General features: G+C 45.2%; 1 protein-coding gene across 3 annotated transcripts in view; it reads right to left on the minus strand.

The window, feature by feature from the left end:
- Snrk (SNF related kinase) overlaps positions 1-14,226 on the minus strand; it is a 51,781-nt gene extending 37,555 nt beyond the window's left edge. For 2 of the 3 annotated variants that reach the window (XM_085689086.2, XM_085689084.2), the window contains exon 1: positions 14,099-14,226. The gene's annotated coding sequence lies outside the window, so the exon portion shown is untranslated. Of the gene's footprint in view, positions 1-13,996; positions 14,018-14,098 lie in introns of those variants that run through there. The other variant, XM_085689085.2, reaches the window with a different exon arrangement.
- Positions 14,227-25,887: the final 11,661 nt, after the last annotated feature.

Below are 25,887 nucleotides of genomic sequence, written 5' to 3' on the forward strand. Positions count from 1 at the left end.
TATAAAGTCCACCCCACTCCAGCAGCCCCTAAACAAGCTCACCGAGCCCCCACTACAGCAGCTGAGGAGAGGAACCTGCATAAGACACTCTTCAAGGCAAGGCAGAAATGCCTTGTGCTGCCTGAAACAAGCAGCACACAAGACATCTTCATGCCTGCTGCCAGACAGTAAACAAAACTATCACTATGAGCAAAGCGGCTGCACTGTCCCCAGTTCCTAGCACAGTGAGGGGTCCTTTCCAATCCAAGGTGGGCTCATGGGTTTTTGGCAAACCTGAAACACCACACAAGTAAGTGAAAGGCCTGAATATTCCTGGCAGCCAACGCAACTCACACCCCATGCTAAAGGTACCGGGTGTCTGGGCAATCAGTGAGCCCACATTTAGGTTTTCTTGAAACAGAGTCCAAGGTGTGGGGAAGCAGACATAAAGGATGGCATCCAGATGCAAAGGCAAGTCCACCGCTGGAGTGAAAGTAAAGAGTAAGGCCTCACAGTTGTGGGCAGTCCCTGGCTTCCCGACAGGTAAACCTCGCCGCCTGCCCGCCAGACCCTCCTCCCCCACCCAAGTAGGACATGGCAGCTCCGCCCACTACCCCTGCCTGCTTCTGTCTCCAACAGCCATTCACAGTTTCTGTGGCAAACAGCACTGTGGTCAGTGGTTAAACACTGGTTCTGAAATACATCCAATATGAATCCACCACCAATCACAAGCCACAGGCCCTCAGCAAGTTACTTGACCTTTCTGTACAGTTAATTTCCTCACCAGACAATGTTAGTAAGAAGAACACAGCCCTGTCTGTAAGACCAGCGCTCAGAGGCAGAGGAAGAAGGATTGTGAGTTTGAGGCCAGCCTGGTTTGAATAAAATACCACTGTTTCACCCCAAACCAAACTAAATCAAGCACACAAACTTTAAAAGCTGTGAAGGGGGCTGGAGAGATGTCTCAGCAGTTGAGGGCTCTTATGGTTCTTGTAGAGGACCTCAGCTCAGTTCCCAACAACTCAGGTCACATGGCTCACAACCATCTGTAACTCCAAACCATCTGAAACTCAAACTCTCGGTGGCACCTGCATTCACACGCACACGTGTGTGCACACACACAACTAAAGGCAATAAAAATAACTCTTTTAAGGGCTATTTGGATCAAGTGTTCAGCGTGCTGAGCTGCAGTATTCCTGCTGTTCCCTCTGGCTGCTCGTCGACTCCAAGAAAAGAGCTCCCTGAACTAGTAACCTTCTCTTGCTTTCCTAACACATCAAAACTGAAAAAAACAGTGCTGTAAAATCCTGAGATACAGAAAATAACAACTCTTAACTCAACACTGAAATCTGATTTTCAATAAAATTCCTTTTTAAAAATCTAAGTATTTGCTTTCCCCACCCCAATTTTTGATTTAGTATCATTAGCAGCCCAGGCTGGCCTCCACTCAAGATCCTCCTGCCTCAGCCTCCCACATGCCACTTTTTTTTTTTTTGGTTTCTCGAGACAAGGTTTCTCTGTAGCTTTGGAGCCTGTCCTGGAACTCACAGAGATCTGTCTGCCTCTGCCTCCCAGTGCTGGGATTAAAGGTATGCACCACCACCTGACTACTTCACCATCTTAGGGTTACAGACTCTTCCAGCACAGCTGTACGAATGGAAAGCTTTAGCTTCCAGAGTGAGGGAGGGGCCGCATGGAGCAGCAGCAGCAGCACTGTTAGCTGAAATGCTTGCGCGTTCATGCAGCTCCGTTCCCCACTCAACCCTTGGTCTGCAGCACTCACCTCTGTTCTAATATTGTGATTTCAATTATGAAAAAATATCTGTTTAGTTTCAGAAAAAAAAATATCACCTGTACCTCTTCTCTGGTAATGAATCAAGACAGCACAGCTGTGGAGTTGTTCTCTAGGTACAGAGCCAGACACAACTTTTTAAATAAACTGGCAGAAATACACAAGGCAACAGATGATGATTATCAGGGTTAGCGAGGGGTTTTTAAGTATTTAAATATTTCTCTCCCAAAAACAACCTGAATATTTTACTTCACCAAGTTTGGAAAATGCAAACCTGCACAAGGAAAAGCACCTGAATCTCTCTTGGAGGATGATACCAGACCTGACACACTCTTATTAAGCCAATGCCTTAAATGCAATGACTATTCTTCCTGTCTTTGTAGAATAAACTTTTTCTTATGCTAAGTTCTTCAAAAATCAGATCTTTAACAACTGCATAACTGAGCCAACATCTTTCTGAAGAGCAAATATCACTGAAACCAGCCCTTGTTAAGCAGCCTGAGACAAGGCACATGCAAACACATGTGCATACCTAAGCTAGACCTAAATGAAGCAGGCTAACTAAGTCAACAAGTGTTTGGAATATGGAAACTCCTTCTGAGAAACAAGGGCTGGTAGGTGTTACAAGAATATACTGATGCTCTCCCAGCTCAAGCAGGCAGAAATGACTGAGCATGTAGGTGTGGCTGGAGGGAGGAAGGAAGTGTGGGTGGCCCGACACATACTCTTCAAGCTGCTCAAACAGTGGTAGAAGCAGCCTCTGCTAAAACTGCTGTCAGTTTGGAAGTCAGGGTTCCTCTCGCTGAAACTCACAGCACCACTGCTGCAGTGGGGTCCTGGTGTCAAACATACCTCCTCCATCTCTTCTTCCCTAGGAGAGAGAAGTGACCAAAGACATCTCTGCGCACAACCGAACAAACGCACAGCTGGCTGAGGAATCAAACAAAACAGGCTGTGTGCAACTCAGGCTACCCCTAAGTCTCCCAACATTTTGTTCAGAATATAACATTCCCTCAAATGAGACAATCAATATTCTAGTACACTAAATCTCCCATAGGTACTAACTACCAGAAAAAAACCAAAACAAACTAAGCTAATAGTTCTTCACATTATAGAGAAAACCAAAAGTGCAAAGCTAACCTGACATTGTAACCTTCTTTCCCAAAGAAACAGCTAGGGGTTTTTCCCCCACAAATATCAAAAACTGAAAATTATAATTCTTACTCATAGGAACAAGCAGACTAAAACACACACACCTATAAAAGAGACACCTGAAGTCTTGGTGCAGGTAATACTCAGTGAATATTTCCAAGGTGATCTGCCTGTTTGCTAAAACCTCATCAACCAAAGTGACACAGTGGCGAGAAGAAGACCATGACGGACCCTTCAGCAACACCAGGAACCCCAGTCAGCACAGTGAACACAGCCCCATCATACACGCTCTACTGCTCTCTGCACCAAGAGTGCGCGTCCTCCCCCTGGGAGTGACACCACAGACCACAGCCCACAACAGGTCAGCAGGCCCTAAGGTACAGGGAACTAGAGTTCCGTACTCGGGGGGAGGGGGGGAATGGAGGGCGGAGGGTGCTGAAAATTACTCTGGGGTTACAACAGCTTCAGTCTGCACTCACTAGATGGAATCGCCATGTCATTAAAATTAAGAGTTAAGCCAATAACTCCTATTAGAAATGTCCTAACAGGCAGTTATACCTCCAAATCTAAGGACGTTGCAAAGGAAGGTAATGCCTACTAAGTCTGTTCTAAGTTTTCTTGTTTTAATTAAAATACATTACAACATTTCCCCCTTTCCCTATCCTCCCCACAATCCTTCCCATGACTCCCTTATTCCCTCTCAAATCCAGAATTCTTCTTCTTTGTGACAGATACATACATGATACAGATACACACACAAACACAACCTGCTGAGTTCGTTAAGTGCTACTTGTATATGTATGGTATATGATTTCTGGGCTGACCACTTGGTAATGGACAACCAATTAGGGGTCTCATCCCCGAGAAGATGAATTCTCCCGCTAATTCTCAGCATTTCTTAGTTGACTGTAGTTCTTTGTCTAGGGGTCGGACCCATGAGATTTCAGAGACCATGACAGAAAATCACCATTGGTGAACAGCACAGGAGAGAGGGCAGAAAGCCTATGAAGACCAGAACATCCACTGTGAGAGTATGTCTGGAAACTACTGGGGAGCTCCACTTGTGACACCTCAAAAATATAGCTGTTAGCACTATCTGTAATAGCCAGAACCTGGAAACAACCTAGATGCCCCTCAACCAAAGAATGGATAAAGAAAGTGTGGCACATTTACACATTAGAGTAAAACTCAGCAGTAAAAAAACGAGATCTTGAAATTTGCATGCAAAAGGATGGAACTAGAAAACACCATCCTGAGTGAGGTAACCCAGACTCAAAAAAGGCGAATATGGTATGTACTCACTCATAAGTAGCTATAAACAAAGGATATCGAGCCTATAGGTCATAATCCTGGAGAAGCTAGGAAACAAGGTGAACCCCAAAAGAAACATATATAGATCCACCTAGAAAGTCAAAATAGACAAGATAGCCTGACAAAATTGGGAACATAGGGGTGGGGGAAAGAAGGAAGAACAGAAGGGGAAGAGGCGGGAGAAGGGGAGGGGTGAGGAAAACTTGAGGGAACGGGATAGTAGAGATGGAGGAAGGACAGAGATGAGAGCAAGGAAAGAGATATCTTGATTGAGGGAGCCATTAAAGGGCTAGCAAGAAACCTGGCTCTACCCAGGAATCCACAAGGATGATCCTAGCTGAGACCCTAAGCAATAGAGGAGAGGGTGCCCTAACTGGCCTTGCCCTGTAGTTAGACTGATGAATATCTTAAATATCACCATAGAACCCTCATCCAGCAACTGATGGAAACAGAGGCAGAGACCCGCATCGGAGCACAGGACTGAGCTCCCAAAGTCCAGTTGAAGAGTGGGAGAAGTGAGACTATGAGCAAAGAGGTCAAGACCATGATAGGTACACCCACAGAAACAGTCTACCTAAGCTAATGGGAACTGACCAACTCCAGCCGAATAGGAAAGGAAACAGCATAGGTCCAAACTAGTCCCTCTGAATGTGGGTAACAGTTGCATGGCTGGGGCAGACTGAGGGGCCACTGGAATTGGTAGCAGGATTTAGCCCTACTGCTTGTACTGACTTTTTGGGAACCTGTTCTCTTTGGATGGATATCTTGCTCAGCCTGGATATAGTAGGGAGGGCTTTGAACCTTCCCCAAAGCAATGTGCCTTACCTTCTCTGAGGAGTGGATGGGTGGGGGGTAAACGGAGGGAATGGAAACTTGGATTGGTATGTATAATGAAAAAGGTAGTTTTTCTTTTTAAAATAAAAATAAATATATATAGCTGCTAAGCAAGGCCTGAACAAGAATGACACCAATAGACTTTTCATCATGTTCTAAATTTCCTTTTGAGTAGGGCAACTGTAATGGACGCTTAGCCCTTGACAAGACAGCAATGCCAGCTCAGAGGCCTCTCTCAAGGCAGCTACTGTGTGGTTAATGCAGATCAATCTTCAAAGTGCCAGCTTGAGTAATCTTATTCTTGTTTAATCAGATCAAGTTGTAACTGGAACACAGAGGAGCCAGGCCAGCGCCAATAACACTGAGCAGGTGAGACAGGGCAGAATTGGTATCTGTGGAGGTGGCTCTGACACCAAGTTACAAGCCTGTGAGCTACAACACGGGTAAGTTCCTCCACCTCAACAGAACCTGCCTCTTGGCTAAGCATGCCATCCCTTCCCCCTGAGGGTGAGTGAGCTTAAACTGCTGTGGTCACAGATCTGGTACAGGTGCTTACATAACAAATAACAACTTAGACAAAAGCTCACGCGTGGAAATTATTACAAAATAAAAAAGTCAGCCACCATTACTCACCTGTCCCAGGAACATAGAACATAATTGAGAAGTCATGGAAAATTTAAAACAATATTTTAAACCTCCTCTGTTTTAAAGCCTGTATAAACACTGTCAAACTCATTTAAGGGTCTTTCTCTGATTTGGGATGGAGACGGCCATTTAAAAATGGTCATAAAAAATGCTGGAGCTGGGCGGTGATGGCGCGCACCTTTAATCCCAACACTCAGGAGGCAGAGGCAGGAAGATCTCAGTGAGTTCGAAGCCAGCCTGGTCTACAAAGCAAGGTCCAGGACAGCCAGGACTGTTACACACTGAGAAATCCTCTCTCGAAAAACCAAACCAAACCAAACAAAAAAATGCTAGAACAGAAAAAGAAAACTGATCAGCAGACTAAAAATACTGGCTGATTCTGACTTAAAAGAAATCAATTAGGTGGTGGTGGTACAAGCCTTTAATCCGAGCACTCAGGGAGGCAGAGGCAGGCAGATCTCTGTGAGTTCGAGGCCAGCGTGGTCTACAAGAGCTAGTTCCAGGGCAGGCACCAAAGCTACAGAGAAACCCTATCTCGAAAAAAATACAAAACAAAACAAAACCACTAGATTTTTCTTGCAGGGGTAGACCTAAAAGTTAACTTTCCGAATAGCAATTTCACAGTGTATATATCAAAAGCCTTAACAAAAATGAACGTCCTTAATTCAATAGCCTTACCACGGGGTTGGACATCTGCAGCCCCACAACCTGAAGTGCTCACAAGTCATCCAAGTGGCACAGGAGAAATTTTACACCAAGAAACTAACTTCCACAAACAAATCTTTGCAAAACTATCTTCAGAATGTGTGTTTACATTGTGTGAAACATAAATGAGTTTTAAGTTTAGAGTTAGATCCCACCCTTCAAATATGATATCATACAGACATTCTAAATATCCTCAAAAAAAAAAAAAAACCAAAAGGAGTGAACTCCAAAACACAGTTCTGATCCCAAGCTTTTCAGATAAGGAGCAACTAACTTGTTCTAAATGTGTCTAAGATAAAGATTGACAAAAAATATTTTATATTTAATAATGTTGCAATACGTCAAGACTCAGAAATAACATAGAAGTACATAAACACAGAAATGGTAAAAATCAATCAGTCTACCCAGTAATAACATCATACTGCACAGTACTAAGGACAAGCAACCCGGAGGCCAAGCAGACAGCTCAGCCAGTGCACACATAAGCACCATCGATGCCCAAAACCCAAGTAAAAAGCCAGGTGTGACTGCACACACATGTACTCCCAGCACCAAGGAGGTAAAAACAAGTGGGTTACAGGGTTTGCTGGCCTGCCGAGCCTAGTCTAACCGGCATGTACCCAAGGCTGACCTCTAGCCTCCACATGCATACACACACACAATTCATTCACTCTCATACCACACATCCCAATTTTTTAATAGCTATGGGCTTTGTTTGAATGTATATACTGTAAGAATCTAAAATGTTAAAACAGTAATATACTCTCTAAAAAGAATTTATTTTCCTTCTTTACAATTTCCTGTTGTTTTAGAATTTATTAATGATACGTACTGCTTTTATAACCCAAGGAAGATATTATTAAAAGTTTTATTTTCTGTATAATTACTCACTCAATGTAGCTTTGCGATAAGAGAGCTATGAACAGGCCAAGTTCCTTGAAAGACACTGTTGAAGGCTAGTCTGCACTGTGTTCTGAGCAGGGACACAGCTCTTCTGGGCTGGAGGCAGCACTGAGTCACTTTTATTAAGCGACAGTTTGTGCCTTAGAGAAAGACACCACACCACCGTCATTAGGACCTTACAGACCAGTAAAGAAAGCAGGATCCTCCAGAATCCCACCAGCAGTTTGTCACAGGGTGAGGAGGGGAGCCACAGACCAAGGCTCCTGCAGAGGTAAAGGGAGAAGCAGAGAGAATGGCATGTGCTTGGCTCAGGGAAGGGAAACACCATTTGAGTCAGGTTATGACTGGGAAGAGGTGAAGTGCATTTTGTAAGCTAAGGAGCAGGAGATGCTGACCATTTACTTTATTTGTTAGTCCAAGTGTCATTAATTAAAAGTGCTGAAAATGCCCGGGAAAGACGACTTGTCAAGGAGCTGATCTGAGGTCTCAAGAAGTAACCAAGAATAAGATCAACAGAGATTTCAAACTAATTTCAAAACTTCCTAAGCATTGATTTTTGTTACTTTATTAGCTCTCCCATCACCACCATAGACAGTGCTCTCCTCTGCTCCCTCATTCTGTAAGGACAAAGTGAAGTGGATTTTATGGGAAGACCAGGGATGTCTTTATTGTTTCAAATTTTAAAATGTTTCTTCCTGCAACAAATTGCTCATGTGATTCCAGTTTGTTTGGAAGTGGCTTAAAAACAGTAACACAAGGAGCAACTGAGGAGGTTCAGCAGGTAAAGGCACTTGCCACCAAGCCTGACCATCTGAGTTCAATACTAGAGACAGAACCAACTTCTGCAAGTTACACTCTAGCTTGCACAAGTATGAGCACAGATGCACACATAAATGTAATTTAAACAATCAAAAAGAGGAATTTACGTACATAAGGGTCTTTTTACATCTGATGTAAAATCCTCACCCTGGCCATTGAATGAGAAGTAAGACAGCAGGGCCACAAAGCCAAGTGAAGAGCCCCTCTGCCTCCCAGCTGTGCCTGAGGGCTGCCTGGGTGAACCCCACCCAGGACTAGAAACTTCTCTACAATGATGCAGTGCTTCCCTTGTACCCAGGTCTCGCTAATTCCCAGAAGAACCAAAGTACTGAAGTGGACCTCTGGGGGTTTCTGGTCTCCTCCGATTGTGACACGCCACGGAGAGCTGGTCCAAGCACTCCACTAACCAGAAGAACGCCCAGTGACACCCGAGAATCAGCATTATTAACAAACAATTTGTGAGCTGTTACGAATGTCTGTTTAAGTTAAGAAAGGACGTTAAGGGCAAACAACTCTGTAGAAGACAGACTTAAGTCATTCCTGGTCACCTAAACATGGAGCATCCTATGACCTCGTGTACATCTGTGCACCACGAGTCTCCCAAACCAAACCAGGCAAGCAAGTCAAGAAAAATTCAAGCAAGTTGAAGTTACTTCTTAAAAACTTTATCCTTAACGTACTTTGGAAATCACATTTTTCTCTGTTTCAAAAAAGCAGTTCCCTTCTTAAGGGGAGAATAAATCAAGCTCTGAAAGCAGACTAAACATGGTCACTCAGTTTCTCTAGCACTACCATAATCCTTCACATCAACAAAAACTATTTAACCTGCAGAAAGCCACACAAACCAGGACACTAGCTTCCCAATCCAGTCTCTCCGCTCTTATTTGTGCTGTGTATCATCATTAGAGATCCACAATTCTCTTGTACGATACAGCACGACATCTACCTAAGAACACATTCGCACACTGTCCTAGATCCAAATGAACTTTCGCAGACAAGTCATACTAAAAAATCTAAACTCCACTCTCCCCAACACCGGTGAACCCATCCCACAGATCACTCGCCCTTTCCTCCAGCTAGCCAGCACAGACAAGGAGCTGGCAGTGGGTTTAAGATTCCATATCTCAAAGCGTCACTTGGTAAGCTCTTCCTTCCTACCATCTCCACGGGTTCACTTTAGGGATATCTGGTAACTATGCAGAGTCAAATGCAGAGCAGTGGGAATGGCACCTACGGTCCTGTCTACACAGCCAAGTGCCCACCCTGGACAGTTCTCCAGACTAACAGACTGACTTAGTAACAGGGTGTGAGAGGGATCTGAGCCACTCAAGCATCCCCTCCCACTTCTCAGTTTCCTCCCTAAGGAGGACTGTAAAGTTAGTTCCCTAACCTACTGTTAAACTCCATAGCAACCACAACAAACTACCCCTAAACAACTCTCCAGGACACCAACCTGGAAGATCTCTGCCTCAGGCCGTTTACAACCTCTTGCAGGGGAAGACATAAAATAATAATAAAAATAATAATTGGTGGGTTCACAGAAGGCATCCCAGAGAAATCTGTCTGCACTTGAACTACAAACTAAAATCATGATGTGGGAAAGAGGCTTTCTGAAAGATATCTGAGAGCTTGCTGTGATGGTACACTATCACAAGCAGAACACAGATCCAAAGGACTGGGTACCAAATTATCTTTTTCTCAGCTCTGGCTGGCCCTAATTCAGGCTTTACCACCAGCTTAAAGGTCCCCACCCCTGTCACACACTAGCTCCCTATACACACTCCCAGCACAACATCCAATACCATCATCATCAAACTGTGTGTCACAAATTTGTATGACTATGTAGTCATTAATCTGCATCCTCACTGACTAGGTACTAATTATATATGTTTTACTCAGTTCTGTACCTACAGTAACTGTTAGGTATACATAGGATCCACCCAAAGACACAGACTCATTTTATTACAGGAACAAATGAAAACAGACATGAGCTGCCAAAGGAGTCTTGGGTGAAGGAACGGCAATCAGACAATAGCTTCAGAAATTAGTCCAGGTGCTAATGAAGATACAACTGGAAGGCAGAACTGAGCTGGGAAACAGCGAAGAGGACGACTAGAAATGTCTCCAGGTGATTATTCCCGACGGCTTAAAACTGAGAGTGCCAGCATCTGGACAGCGATGGCGGGGACGAAACAGAAGAGACTCACAGAGACAGAACCCAGGAGCACAGTGCTCAAAGCAAGGCAGAGGACACGTGGAATGAGGGGAGCGAGAGGAATGAGGGGAGCGAGAGGGAGGTGGTGCCAGCGTCAGAAGGGGAATGGAGGACAGCATCTACACATGCTGGCAGAGTGGAAGATTTCCTTCTAGCTCCAAAACTGTAAGACTGAAAAGCAAGTAAAATCCAGTCTAGCCATATTTAAACAGGCATGTTTTCCATTAATAGGCTTATAAAAGTCATTTTAATTGACCAGGACACTTCTTGAGTGCACATACTGTATCAGGCATGACTCCCACCTGGGGATACAAAGACCAAAGCAAAATAACCACCTGTCAACAATTGAGAAAATCAGGCCCACTGAGGCTGTGATGCTTCTAGAACACTGACTTCACACTCAACAATTAATGGTTCAGGCAAATCTGCAATGGACAGATGAACAGAAATGGATGGATGGACCCTCTCACTTTGCATCTGGGGACACTTACTGCATCATGTCCCATGGACAGATCATGCCCTGTCACTGAGTTGTCCTGGGCTGAGCTGCTATCGGCAGCACACTGAGGGTCTCAGTCCAAGAAAGGGACAGGGGCCTGATTCGCACACAAGAGCCTAGGTGAGCACAGAGCAAATTCTGGAGGTGCCAACGCCAATTCTCAGGAGGCTCTCGAAGTGACAATGGAGAGATGGGTGTTCAGGGAAGCAGGGTTCTCTCCTACCAATGGCAAGAAATGGTTTCCCAAGGGCTACAAGGCCACAACCCAAAACAGATGTGCAGAAAAGCAGAGGAAATGATTCTGTGAAAGTAACAGTTTAGATCCAGTCCATTCCAAGCAGACCACACTTCCAGTGCTCACTCCCAAGGTCACCAGACCTCACGGACATGACAGCATGGCTCTTCCCAAACCATAACAAAAAGCAAATATACCCCAAGCTGGTGGTACGCCCTCCTTCCTAAACAAATGTTTTGAAGAATGCGCAGTTGTGTTGTGTCTGCCTCGACTCCCTTCCACACACTCAGTCTGAATTCTCTCACAACTGATATCTTTCTCAACTACCGGGCTTTGAGACTGTTTCAGCCAGGCCTTCTGTGAGGAGCACCCCTACTGTTCAGGGTCTCATGCTCTGTGCAGATGTCAAACTCCTGTCAAGAGCAATCCCACTGTTGGTGTACTCTGTTGTTCCGCAATAGCGTCTAGGTACCCAAGAGCAGAAACGACCTCCCAAACAGATAAAGACCAGGAACACATGGTCGAAGGTAAGGCTTATCCTCCCAAATCTACTCAAGCAGACCTTAAGAGCTTTCCCTGCACATAATGGGGAGCCCCTGCGTTCTCAACAGACAGAAAGGTCTCACTGTGGCTGTACTTGCTAAGAATCCTATGCCAGCCAAACTCATGATCCTCCTATCTCAGTCTCCCAAGTGGGGGATTACGTGTGTCTGTTACACGCTCTTTTGTTCTTGAGATGTCACACTCACTGTGCAGCCTAGGCTGGACCTGAACTTTGGCCCCTCCTCCTCTGACTCCGAAGTACCAGTACTACTTGGTGCTGAACTATTTTCTTACAGAAACATCTCAGCTAAAAACTCTAGTTTGTAGCTGAGACACTGTAAATTAGGCTGTTAGTATCTCTCACCTATGTGTTTAAGTCAGAAAATTCAGGCTGTTAGCCCCTTTTCAGCCTAGACAATGTAATGAGCCAATCGGTGCCCAGAAAGGTGCAATAGGGAAGAAATTTTAATGTCAGTGGTTAGAACCATAGCCACTCAGTATCTCCCCAAAATTACCATTTTCTATTTAGTTTCACTTCCAGCATGAGGGAAGCACCCTCACTGGTGTGGACGTGCCCGGCAAAAACAACGTAAATGCCCTTCAACTTTAACTAAAAGACATTTAAAAGGCGTCCTTTTAGGATTGTTATTAAAGGCACATGATCACCGAATAAAGACTAATCCGCATGTCTGGCCCACAAAAGTAAAAAAATAAAAATTAATACAACTTTTGAGTTTTTAGATATTCTAAACCTTTGGTTCTCAACCTGCGGGTCGTGACCTTTTGGGAGTTGAACAATCCTTTCATTGGGTCATCTAAGACCATTATTTAACACAGAATTCACATTACGACTCTTAACAGCAGAATATCAGTTATGAAGTAGCAACAAAAATAATTTTATGGCTGGGGTCACCACAATGCAAAGAACTGTATTAAAGGGTTGCAGCGTTAGGAAGGTTGTTTAAACTAAGGTGTCATACTGCAATCATTCATTAAAATTTACTCAGAACGGTATAAAAATCTCCTAACAGGGTGAGAGAAAATTTTGTGCAGAAAGTAAAGCTGACTGTGCTGTGCAAAACTTTAAAGACCCAGAGTGGCACAGAAAGTTCCTGATCCGAGAGCCCTGAAGGTGGGAAGTCCGCGCTATGCTCCGGACTTTTTACCCAGCTTCAGTGTTGACCTTGGGAATGTCCTGCAACTTTTTTCATTCCTAGTTCTGTAAAATGGGTCAATTTTACACCAACAGATAGAAGAACTGCTATGTATTTGGTGTTCTCTAAAAGAAACTTGTCTAATAAATCACCACACACGTACAGAACATTCCACTTCAAGAACCCAATTCCAAGAGAAATATTTAAGCAGACGCTGAAGACAGATTTTTCTGAAGGGAACGGTTTTATAAATGTGGAAAGGGACTGTAGCAAGATTAGAAATTAACAAACTGATTACATAATCCAACTACACTGATGTGTACGGTGATAAGTTAAGGACCGAGTTGGGACAGTGTCCCAATCGCCACAAAGAATCCAAACTGAGCCTTTTGATGTTGGACAGGAACCTGGGGGGGGAGATCTGCAGAAGGAGCCTTACACCTGTAGAGGTCCATCACACATTCACCTTAAACCTTACAAGATGCTTCAGCACTGAGGGGCTTCACCAAGGCTCCCGAGACTTTGAGAATACGTTCATCTAAATGGAAGGGAAAGTAAGAAACCAGACCGAGAGGCCCGATATCACTTGACTTCCAGTCTTAGGAACCCCCGAAGCTAAATTCTCCTCCAGTGCCCACCTGACCCGAACTCACAGCGAAGCTCCTAGACTGTAGCTGATAGGACTGTTAACACAACAGCGCGACCAAGCCTAAGCATAAAGGGTTGCCACTTTCCTGGTTCCCGAACCCAAGCAAAAGGCAGCAAGGTGTTTGTTTTTTTATTTTAAATGCTTCGGAAAGAAATCAACAGGCGATGTCTACGGAAAAGAACGGCGTCTCCCGACCCGAAAAAAAAAAAAATCCTAGCAGTCTCCCGGGGAGCCGCACTGCTGCCCCTTCCGCAGCCCGGCGCCCTTCGCCACCGACAACCGCGTCCCCTTGCCAGCGTGAGGCGGCGGCCGCTCGCGGACGCCCGGCGCAGCAGCCGGACCCCGAGGCCCACGGGGAAACTGAGGCCCGCGGAGCCCGTGCCGCCCGGGGCCCGCAGCGGGCGCGGCGACGACTCCTGTGCTGCGGCAATCCCGCGGCGGCCGCAAGGGCAGGGCCGGACCGCGCGAGGCCCGCAGGCCCGAGGTGGGAGCTCGGGGCCGGGGTGGCGCCGCGGGCCGCGTCCTCCGCGCAGGGCGCCCCGGGCCGAGCGCGCAACTTACTTTCCGCCTGCGGCGGCGCCCGCCCAGCCCCTCTGAGGCGGCCGCTGAGGAGAAGCGCAGGCCCGGCCCACGCTCCCGCCCGGCTCGCCGCACTCGCCCTACCTCAGCAGGCAGGCGGGCATCGGTCCGCAGCGGCCGCGGCGTCGACAACTCCCTCCCGACCGCCGGAACCCCGCACCCAGCGCTAATCATAATACCGAGCGAGCGGCCGGGGGTGCGGCTGCACTGCGCACGCGCGGGACTTACGTCACCGTGACGCGAGGGACGGGGTGGGGTCTGGCGTGGGGGCGGGGCCTCGGGCTGGCTGGGGCGGGGCGGGGCTGGTCGGGCGCACCTGCAGGCCGCTACAAGGACTGCTGGAGGGCGGCCTGGCCCCGGGCCTGAGCACAACCCACTCTGGCGGTCTGGGATGCTGGGGAAGAATAGGGATTGCACGGGAGGAAGCACCAGGACGGTGGACAGCGACAGGATTTAGCAGCTCCAGCTGGAGCTTTCAGGTGACATCTGAGGGCAGGCACTGCATCTCCGGGTGGAGGGCAGGAAGCACACGCACTTTACCCCTGAAGATTCACTCCATCTCCCGTCTAGCTTTAAGCAAAAAGAGACAACAAAACGAATATACATATGCACATGCATATATATATATATATAATATATATATGCACATATGCACAAACATGCATACACATATGCATACTTGTGTACACACACACACACACACACAGATTTTTTTTTCTTTACTGTTTCTTCTCTCTGGAAATCCATTTGAAGAATTCTGTTGATTTTGCTACTACTTAACAGAAAGGAGCAAAGCCCAACACCTGAATGCAGACTTGCCTCCAGAGTCAGCAGAAGACCCTGGCCAGGCCAGACAGTCTCTGGAAACAGCATAGAGAAGCACACATCAGGCATTAGGTGGGCTGTCTGTGGTTCTGCTCCGAGGTGGCTCAGGAAGGGGCCTCAGTGGTGGCAGGACCAAAGAAGGTGGGGACTCCCCGCTGTCTCTTCTGGAAGGATGGTGAGCCATAGAGACTAGTCCTCTGGGGTTCCTGAAGAGGAGTGCGGAGAAGCCAGGCACTTCTTCCTCCCTGTTGCTGTTTCCTATGTTTTCCTTCATCCCTGTAATCCCAGCACGCAGGAGGCAGAGGCAGGCAGATCTCAGTGAGTTCAAAGCCAGCCTGGTCTATAAAGCGAATTCCAGGACAGCCAGGACTGTTACACAGAGAAACCCTGTCTCGAAAAACAACAAGAAGGAAGGAAGGAAGGAAGGAAGGAGAAAGGAAAGAAGAAAGAAGGGAGGGAGGAAGGAAGGAAAGGAAGGAAGGAAGGAAGGAAGGAAGGAAGGAAGGAAGGAAGGAAGAAAGAAAGAAAAAAGAAAGAAAGAAAGAAAGAAAAAAAGAAAGAAAGGAGGTTCCCAGTAAAGAAAGACATGAGCAAAATTAATGTCTTACGTGTCCAAGGCTGCCTCAACTGACTGGTCAAAGAAATCTAAATGGCTTTCAGCATTCTCTCTGTTGATCAGAAGATGACAAAAATCTTTTTCCTTTTTTATGTATTACTACAACATCTACTTTGCATGCTTGAAGACGGCTGGGAAGTGAAGTGAACGGAAGGTGGTCTCTGGGTAATAAAAGACTTTCTGCGGAAATGGGGATGTGTTTAGCACATGGGAAACCCTCACGCCTGGCCTCTGCTCCTTCAGGCTCCACCTCAGCAAAGCTCTGACTTAAGATCATGGAAGGACAGTGTCATTTTGACATGGAAATTCTTTCTTTTTCATTCTTTTTTTCTTCCTTTTTCTGTGTGTGTGTGTGTGTGTGTGTGTGTGTGTCTGTGTTTGTGTGTGCGTATAACAGCATCCATGTAGGAGTCAGAGAACTCGTAGGAGAGATGAGCTCTGTCCCTCCATCCCTCCATCATGTGGGTCTCTGGAATGGAGCTCGGGTCATGGCAGGAGGCCCCTCCACCTACTGAGCCATCCTGATGGGAGATTCTAATTTAGACACACATTGAGCAAGTGCTTCTAACCCCCAACTTGGACTTGCACAACTCATTATTTTGCTGAAATACTATGACCTTTCATCTTTGGGAGCTATCACTAGTCAGGGGACACTGTGGCCAACAATGGAGTAAAGTATCACTTCCCTTGGGAAGTCCCGTGACTTTTGCCCTCAAGCCTGTACACCAAAGAGACGTCTGTGAGCACAGGACAGTGGCCACAACACATGAGAACTTTAAAATGGGGTATTTATGTTGTACTGTATAACACGGACTCTGACCAAAACAGTATATTGAAGTGAGTCAAAATTATAAACTGAGTTAAATGAAGTCAGCATCAGCTCTCTTCGTGAGATGAACATACAATGCTGTCCACATGGCAGCCATTTACCCATCTGCAGGGTTTTCCGGGAGTCAGGAGCACTGCTGACGAGAAGGTGACCCATTTTCAGTCCCACACCTTCCATGTGTTAGTTAACATGATATGATTATGCTTGAGAAATATTTTTTAAAAAAATATTTAAATACTACCTTACTTGGCTTTTAATCACATTTGCTTAGTTTAATGAAGAAACCCTTTCTCGAGTCTGCCCCAAGGCTGTCTTTGATATACACTGCTTTTTTAATGTTAGGTCTTTTCATGGACTAGCAAGAAGCTTTAATTAGATACACAGTACAAAATGACAAGATGGAGCTTGCAAGCTTGTGTTAGCCTCTGATTCAGATCTCAAAAACAACAGAGTGGCAACTATTTAAGGAGGAAGCTGTTTATTAGAAGAAAACCGGAGAGGTGCAATGAATTAGATCAAGCTGTGAAAACCAAGCACAATCAGGGAGAATCACTGCGCTGTTCTTGACCCCCAAAAGTCGCGTGTTTAACAAGGCTGCCCCGTCCAGACAGTATTACTTCCATCAATTACAAAAAGAACATGTTGAAAGTAAGTATATTTAAAGCAACACATATTGATTATCCACCTAAAGTGAATATTTTGAGTTGTGATTATTGATTTTTCTCTTACATTTTCAACTAGTCATTTTGTACAATAATACATTTCTGAATTTCCTAATGCATTTGTAAATCCTGGCTTCATCCCAGTTCACAGAAATACTTCTTGACTGGGATGGACTCAAGAGCTCCCCAAAGATTCCTTCCTCACCCTCCAGCATTGGTTAACTCCACAGGACTCCTATCCCAGATGTGAATTAATGCCGTGTGTGTGTGTGTGTGTGTGTGTGTGTGTGTGTGTGTGTGCATTTGTGTGGGTGCATGCGTGTGTTTCTGTGTTCCTGTGTATATGGGTACACATGCATGTGTTACACATCAGTCACTCTCTACCTTGTATTTTGAGGCAGCATGTCTTATTGAACCTGGAGTTCACCCACCCATTCTGCTATTGTCCAGGAGGCCCCAGGGATCCTCCTGTCTCTGCCTTCCCCAGGGCTAGGATCGCAGACATGCACTATGATGCTTGGTTTTGTGCATGGGTTCTGAGGATCCAGACTTAGTATCTCATGCATTCTAATACTTACCGACTGAGCCATCTCCTTCACAGTCATGGTAATGGTAACTCTCTCAAAGGGTGATGCAAAACAGTGATTATTATTATTATTATTATTATTATTATTATTATTATTGATTTTTATTGTGCTCTACATTTTTCTCTGTTCCCCTCCCTGCCTCTCTCCTCCCCTTCAACCCTCTTCCAATGTCCCCATGCTCCCAATTTACTCAGGAGATACTGTCTTTTTCTACTTCCCATGTAGATTAGATCTATGTATGTCTCTCTTAGTGTCCTCATTGTTGTCTATGTTCTCTGGGATTGTGATTTGTGGGCTGGTTTTCTTTGCTTTATGTTTAAAAACCACCTATGAGTGAGTACATGTGATAATTGTCTTTCGTGTCTGGGTTCCCTCACTGAAAATGATGTTTTCTAGCTCCATCCATTTGCCTGCAAAGTTCAAGATGTCATTATTTTTTTCTGCTGTATAGTACCCCATTGTGTAAATGGACCACATTGTCCTTATCCATTCTTCAGTCGAGGGGTATTTGTTTCCAGATTCAAAACAGTGATTCTTCAACAAGGTTCCCTGTAGCAGCAAAATCCACTTCTCCTGGGAACCTTGACTGAATTCTCTTGGACTGACTAAGTCAGAAGTTCTCATTTTTCTGTTTGCAGACTGTCAGGAGCTCTTGATGGAAATAAAGTCTGAGAGCCACTGTTGAAGGGATTGCGGTTAAACTTCAGACAGTACTAACATACCATAAGCAGTATATCAGTGAGCATTTTATTAAAACAACACAACATCGTGTTGTCAAAATGCAGCTTTATGCCCCTAAATTACATGTGTATTTTTCTCCTGTAGCAAATAATCACTTGTCCAGAACTTCTATATAGCCTACAAAACCCCTTATGTCCTGCCCCCTACACTTCTTTTCCTTTCTTTTTCTTCTCTAACTCTCCCCCTGCCCCCGCTCTCTCTCACATCCTCAAACTCACAATCCTCTCACCTCAGCCTCAGGGAGAAATCATACGCTCCTGTGCCCACTGCAGTTTCCGTGTGCCTCCCACTTTCCTGCATCTCAGAACGAGGGCTGCCCTTTCACCCAAGCCTTCGTGTCTCTGTTCCCTCCACCTACTTTTTCTCCTGCCTCCACACTTTGACCACTTCTAAATCCACACACAACTTCAAGACCCAGCCACTCTGGGATGGCCACCACTGCCCAGCTCCAGTCTGAAGCAGGGGTTCTCCGGAACTGCACAGCCCATGTACACACCACTTAAAGACGTTGTTTTCCTTTTCCAATCCAGATGTCTTTAGTTTATTTTGCTTACTTAATTGGCTGGGTATAACTTCCAGCACAAGATTAAATAGAACTGGGGAAAGGGAGGGCAGTTTTGTCTTTTTTCCTCAAACCTACACACACCCATAGTGTGTCACTAAACACACCATAATTGTCACTATTAAAAGTGATGTTTCTTTCTACTGATGCCTCTTATCTGGTTGATGAATTTCATAGTTTGTTTTGATTTTCATCATGAGTGGAATATTGGGTTTTACCAAAAGGTTTTTCTGTGTGTGTTCACACAGCCATTTGGTCTTTGACATGAGACTTAATCTCAGGGTCATGGACTCATGACCCACATTGGGCGCCATTATGTAAATGGAGACTGCTCATTTGTTTCCCAGCTGCTCCGATCCGAATAATCACACAGAAGCTATATTAATTACAACACTGTTTGTTCTATTACCTCAGGCTTCTTATTAACTAACTCTTTTTCTTTTTCTTTTCTTTTTTTTTTTTTAAACAGAGGCCCTGCTACGGCTCATCCTAGAAGACAATGGCTCTAGGAATAGCTCTTACATTTTAAATTAAACCATTTCTATTAATTGATGTATCACCATGAGGCTGTGGCCTACTGGTAAGTTTCTGGTATCTTTCTCCTTTGGCAGATACATGATATCTGCCTGATTCTGTCTTCCTCTTCTCCTTGCTTTGAGTTTAGTTTTCCCACTTAGCTCTATTCTGTCCTGCCATAGGCCAAAACAGCTTCTTTATTAACCAATGGCAATAAAACATGTTTATAGCATACAGAGGGGAATTCCATATCATTTATCCTTTGTTAATGGTATGTAGTGTTGATTTTCAAATACTAAACCAACCTTGTGCCCCTTGGATAAATCCAGCTTGATCTTTCCTAAGTGTTACTAGATTCAGCTTGTTGATACTCTAGAGGCAATTTTTGTTTGTGTTCACGTACTATTTTCCAATGTCTCAGGTCTCACAGAATCAGAAAATATGTGTCTCCTTTTTTTCTGAAAAAGCTTGTCAACATTTGTCATTATTTCTTCTTGGACTGACCAGTAAACCCATCAGGGCCCAGACTTTTACTTATGGAAAAACTTCTAATTCAATTTCTTTACTTATTCTGTTCTGATTTTCTGTTTCTCCTCAGATTAGCTTAGATTGTTTGTCTGTTTCTGAGAGTGTCACTTACCTTTCCCTGAAGATATCTAATTTGTTCTTCATGTCATCTCTCAGTAAACCTCTTTACCTCTGCTGGGCTGAGGGTGACATCACTCACTTAATCATCATTAAGATTTTTAATTTTGTTTTCTTTGCTTTGCTTTTACTATTTTCTCCTAGTTTCATGTTTTTATCAATTTCCTTTTTGACTATTATCATCTATTATCTCTTAGGGGTTTAATTTGTTTTCTTCTGGGACCCTTTCTTTTCTGAGTTAGTCATTAAAAAGTGCATTTACCTTGAAATTCTGCTTAACCACATCCCTTACATTTGAGGGGCTGTGGTTCTGTTTCTAGTCCTTTCAAGGAATTTCTACTTTGCCGTGTGATTATCCTCAATCCGTGGTTTATTTAAAAGTCTGCTGGTTAGTTCCAAATATTTGAGATTTCATAGTTATTTCTGACCTCCAGTTTTGTTATTTTGCCATTCTTAGAGAACATGCTTCAGCAATTTTGATTTTCTGAACAATATTGGGCCTACCATTGATAATTCCTTTCTTCTTAAATATGAATGAAACCTGTTACATGAGATATTGCTCCTAGAATTATATAATGTTGAAAAAGAAATTATATGATGACCCTCCTGTCCCCATGGGTCCCCTGCCAACAAATGGGGGAACAGAGAAAGCTTCTGGTTTGTAGGAGAAGGAGAAATCAGAGCAATTCAAAGCACAAGAAGAGGTTGGTGTAGCACTGATATAAGGACAGAAGAGCATCATAGAAGGGACCAAAAGGAAGTCCCTAGAAGCTTTGCAATCCCTAATCGAGAGTCAGAACTCATGACGTCATTCTTGCAGCTGTGAGAACCTGAATTTCTTCAGCAACCTGAATGAACCAGGAAGCAAACTCTCTCTGGAGCCTTGGACCCCAATCTCATAGCTTGGCTTCAGCCTGGTGAGACACTAAGCATCAAATACATGTTTTTACACTGCTAAGTTTGTGGAAATTTGTTGTGCAGCAATAGCAAATTAATATAATATTGGTAGGCATAGTGTGCACACCTGTAGTCATGGCACTTGGAAGACACAGTCAGGAGGATCAAGAAGGCTACAGTCATTGGCTACATAGTGAATCTGATACCTTCATGAGCTACATGAGATCCTGTCTTAAAACAAAGACAAAAAAACAAGGTGAGAAGAGAAAACAAGTAATTTTTTAAAGGCAAATACGGTTTTACTCTGTCAAAATTAGAAGTTCTACCTCCAGCAGAATTCTAGATTCTAGATTTTCTTTAAGTCAAAAGCCCCATTCTTTGAGATTTAGATTTCTAGCACCTGCAAGATCTGAACAATGACTGTTCTCACCTCCCTGTCAGTCAAGGTATGATCAGTGGCTGTTCACACCCTCCCCATTAGCCAAGGCCTGATCAATGGCTGCTCACACCCTCCCCATTAGCTAAGGTCTGGACTTCTTAGTTCACATCTGTGTATCCCCTGGACATTTCCTGAACCTTGCGCAGAACACGGAACACTATAACATCTAGTCAACACAGGCCAACTGTAGCAAGTACTCAGTGTGCTTGATTTAGTGAGCAAGCAGCATGGGGGGTGAGATTTCCATCTGAGCATAGGAATAAGTCCTTGAGATGGCCAAGTCCTACGTCACCTAAAACTGAAGGATGTAGCCCCAAAGCTTGTCCAGCTCAGGAGATATCTTTTAAGTCCCACCAAGAACTTTTGGTTACATTTCATTGGTCAAGTATGTCACATGACCAAATCTGACTCCCCCCCCCCCCAAAAGAGACGGAGAAATGTATTTTCAGGTAACTACACACTCCCTTAGCCCAAGCAAGGAAATGGGGGCTTTGGCAGGAAGAAGAGAAGAATGGACTTTGGGCTAAGTGGCTCATAGCCTTAATTTAACTTCTAGGTCATGAAAAGGACCGAGATAAGCTTTCAAGAAACTCTCAAGGTCTTTCCCACCAGTACGTACCCCAGGCAACTGCCTGACTTTACAGACTATGTTTTATATATGTTGCCTCTTTTTCAATTTCATACAAATGAAATCACTCAATGGGTTCTTCTTTCACTTACAGATTGAATACTGAAGGCAAAGAAAATGAGATCAGAATGGTTTAAGCTTTCTAAGAAGGAGCTTAATTATTAGACTTAAGAAAATCAAGGCTAACAGTGTGATGGTTGGGCAGCCCTTGTTGAGTCCACGGTCACGGGGTACTCTTTCACCCTGAGGAGCCCCTGCAGCTTGAAGGCTGTGTCTATCACGATGACTGATCTTTCCCACTACAGACAGGAGGTGACAGGGTGCCTGGCAGTGCAGACCCCGTGGCTGGAGATGACATCTGATGAGTGAGCAGAACTGAGCTGAGCCATCTGGGCACAAATGTCAAAATAGCAAAACTCATTTCCCAAGAGTAGCCTTGCAAATACAGCTTTACTCATTTCTTGTTCATGATTGTGTGCGTGCATGCTGGTGCACATGTATGTGCAAATGTGCATACAAGCGTGTGTGATGCCAGAGGACAAGCCTACCTGACATTCTTTGGGTCCTACTTGCCTTGGTTTTTAGACAGGACTGCTCATTGTCCTGAATCACGCTAAGCAGTCTAGGTATGTGGCCTGTCTCTGCCTCCCCACCGCTGAGGTTACAAGCATATATTAGCACATCTAGTGTTTTTTTTACATGGTCGTAGGGAGTGAACTCATCTTCACACTTGGGAGACAAGCACTTTACTGACCGAGCAATCTCCCAAACCCCAACAAATCTATCGTAACTTTCCAGTGTACCTCAGAATCAGAAGCAAAGATAAGTAAAATTAACAACAATGAAAAGCAGAATAAGGGAAGCTGATTCAGGACTTAAGAACAGCCTCCCAGACCAAACAGTAGCCCTGCATCTACCATCAACACTAACTCCCCAGCCTGCCGTGGCTGTGGCACCAGCATAATTAATTGCTCTCTCTCTCTCTCCCAGTCTCTTTTTCTGGGCAGCGTAACTAGGTGGAATTCAGCTGTGGGCCAAGGCGGTGGGTTTGGGAATAGCTTTTGTTTTTCTCATACAAAAGGACAGCTGCCGCTGGCGCTGGCCTTCCTTTTTCCTTCCTCCCTGGCTGTGGGCATGCTGCCTGGAACTGGGGCTGCTCTCCTGAAACTGTGAGAGAGGCTGGGAGAATCGCAGTGATGCTGGCTCAGGACCTCATGAGCTGTTGAACAAATGCTAACAGCTGCCTGCTCCAGACTGTGCATTCTGCGTCTCAATGGAAAACTCTGCCCTCTGTGTTGGCCTATATGTGAAAGCAGTTCTAACCATCACGACCAAGATGAGCCGCCCTGTGTCGTGGAGAAGCAGGAAAGTGGTACAGTAAGGGTCTCCAGGTCTCAGTCATGTGTCAGGAAGATGACACGGGTGTTTATCATTCATGAAAGCAAGGGGAATATCAGATGACTATGGTCAGATCAAAAAGACATGGAAATGACGTAAAGGAACTCCAGTTGGCCAAGAAGGAAACAGGAAATAGTTTGAGCACTAAAAAAAAAAAGAAATTCATGATTACGATGCATTGCAAATTAGTCAAAAATGAGTATGGGGGGGGTGAATAGAAGCCTTTCCCTTATTTTTAAAGCAAAGGCCTAGGGAGATGTTCAGTCTATAAAGTGCTTGCCCTGATAGCAGGAAGACCTGAGTTGATCCTCAGAGCCCATGTATAAAATCTGAGTGTGGTAGTGTATGATCGCAGTAGCAGCACTGTGGAGAAAGAGACAGGGAGCGCCTCAGAGCTCACTGGCTTCCAGCCCCAGACCAGAGAGAGAAAGACAGAGACAGATAGAAACAGAGAGAAACAGAGAGAGATGAAAGAGACAGACAGACAGACAGGGAACAACAGAGAGACAGAGAGAGGGAAACAGACAGATGAGAGACAGAGAGACAGAGACAGAGAGAGACAGAGAGAGACAGAGAGACAGAGAGAGTGAGACAGAGAGAGAGACAGAGAGACAGAGAGAGACAGAGAGAGACAAAGAGACAGAGAAAGAGAGAGAGACAGAGAGACAGAGACAGAGAGAGACAGACAGACAGACAGAGAGAGAGACCGAGACAAACACAGAGAGATAGACATAGAGAGCGAGACAGAGAGAGAGACAGAATAAAAGATGGCACCCGAGGAATGACACTGAGGTTGTCCCCTGGCTTCACACCCATGCACACTCGTGTGTACCCATACCTACATACACATGAACATGCTCACACACACACACACACCACACACAAAAATTACAAGTTCTTATAGGAAAACTTCAACTCCTAAGGACAGGAGGCGTGACAGATTAGGAAGTCACTACTTTGCAACACCTCCTAAAATGGTCGGCTGGTCATTAGCCATCATCAACCACTGGGTGAAGTTAACAGCTGTTTAGAACAGATAGAAACTGAACTTGTTCTGTTGCTGTTTGTTCCCCTATCTCTTAAAGCAGGACATTCACAAACTCCACAGCGTTTTCCATGGCAGTTCTTACCAAGCATCAAATCTCCTTTCCAGGAAACGGAAATGAGAGACAAATTACACCAGAGGGAGCCCGGTGGTGGGGGCATTTGGTCGGGTTGGGGGTGAGAGCAATGAAAGAGATATCTTGATAGCGGGTCGTTATGGGGTTAGGGAGAAGCCTGGTGCCAGGGGAACTCCCAGGAATCCACAAGGATGACCCCAGCTAAGACTCCTAGCAATAGTGGAGAGGGAGCCCGAACTGGCCATCCCCTGTGATCAGATTGGTGACCACCCTAATTGTCATTATGGAGCCTTAGCCCAGTACCTGATGGAAGTAGATGCAGAGATCCACAGCCAAGCACTGGGCTGAGCTCTAGGAATCCAGTTGAAGAGAGGGGTGAGGGGTTATATGAGCAAGGGGAGAGAGGGGGTCAAGATCACCATGGCGAAACCCACAAAGACAGCTGACCTGAGCTTGTGGGAGCTCACAGATTCTGGACCAATTGCTAGGGAGTGGGCATGGTACCGACCTAGGTGACAGTTGTGTAGCTTGGTCTTTTATGAAACCTGAACCTGTCTTTGACATATAAGCTGGTTCTTTGGAACCTATTTCCTGGGTGGGATGCCTGTTCAGCCTCGATGTAGGGGGAGGAGCTCGGTCCTGACTCAACTTGATATGCCATGCTTTGTTGACTCCCAGGGGAGGCCTGCCCCATCCAATGGAGACAGAGGAGGAATGGATGGGGGTGGGGATAGAAGGGAGGTGGGGGAGGAATGGGAGGAGAGGAAGGAGGGGAAAGTGTTGGTTGGTGTGTAAAATAAATAAAAGAATGATGAATTAAAAAGAAAAAGAAATAACAACATCAAAGGAAAAAAATTATACCGGAAGGAAAGAGTTAAATCCAAAGAAGAGATCCTATAGGAAAACTGCACAATGGGCAAACAGAACCCAAGTCACCACGCCTTATATCCAAGGAAGCATAGAGCCCCAAAAGATGAGATTCCTGGTCTGGAATAGGAACATTTCCTGTGACCCAAAAATGGCAGCACCTTCTCATGAATCTGCTGCTTCTGAATCCCATGCCTGGCCCAGGAAGCCCATGTCTGACCCAAGAAGCCCATGCCTGACCCAGGGAGCCCAGGCCTGACCCAGAAAGCCCTCTGTCACCAGCCTTGCGAGTATCTTTTTTAATGCCTCCCTTCACCCCAACCCCAGTGAAAACACCTTGATTTTCTCTAAGCCATGCTGGAGTCTTGAGCGTTGGTCCGAGGTCATCCTCAGTGCTATGCGTCACCTGCCTTCAGGAAGGACTGTTTTCTGATGGTCATCAACGGAAATCCAGCCTACCTGTCTCTTACCTTAATGGTTTAGGTTTTAAGTTCCTTCAGGTCTTGGCCGTCAGAGTCACAGTTATGACTTCCCATCCCG

This window comes from Myodes glareolus, chromosome 4, assembly GCF_982192425.1.
Source record: "Myodes glareolus chromosome 4, mMyoGla1.1, whole genome shotgun sequence".
In the NCBI taxonomy this organism is placed as follows: domain Eukaryota; kingdom Metazoa; phylum Chordata; class Mammalia; order Rodentia; family Cricetidae; genus Myodes; species Myodes glareolus.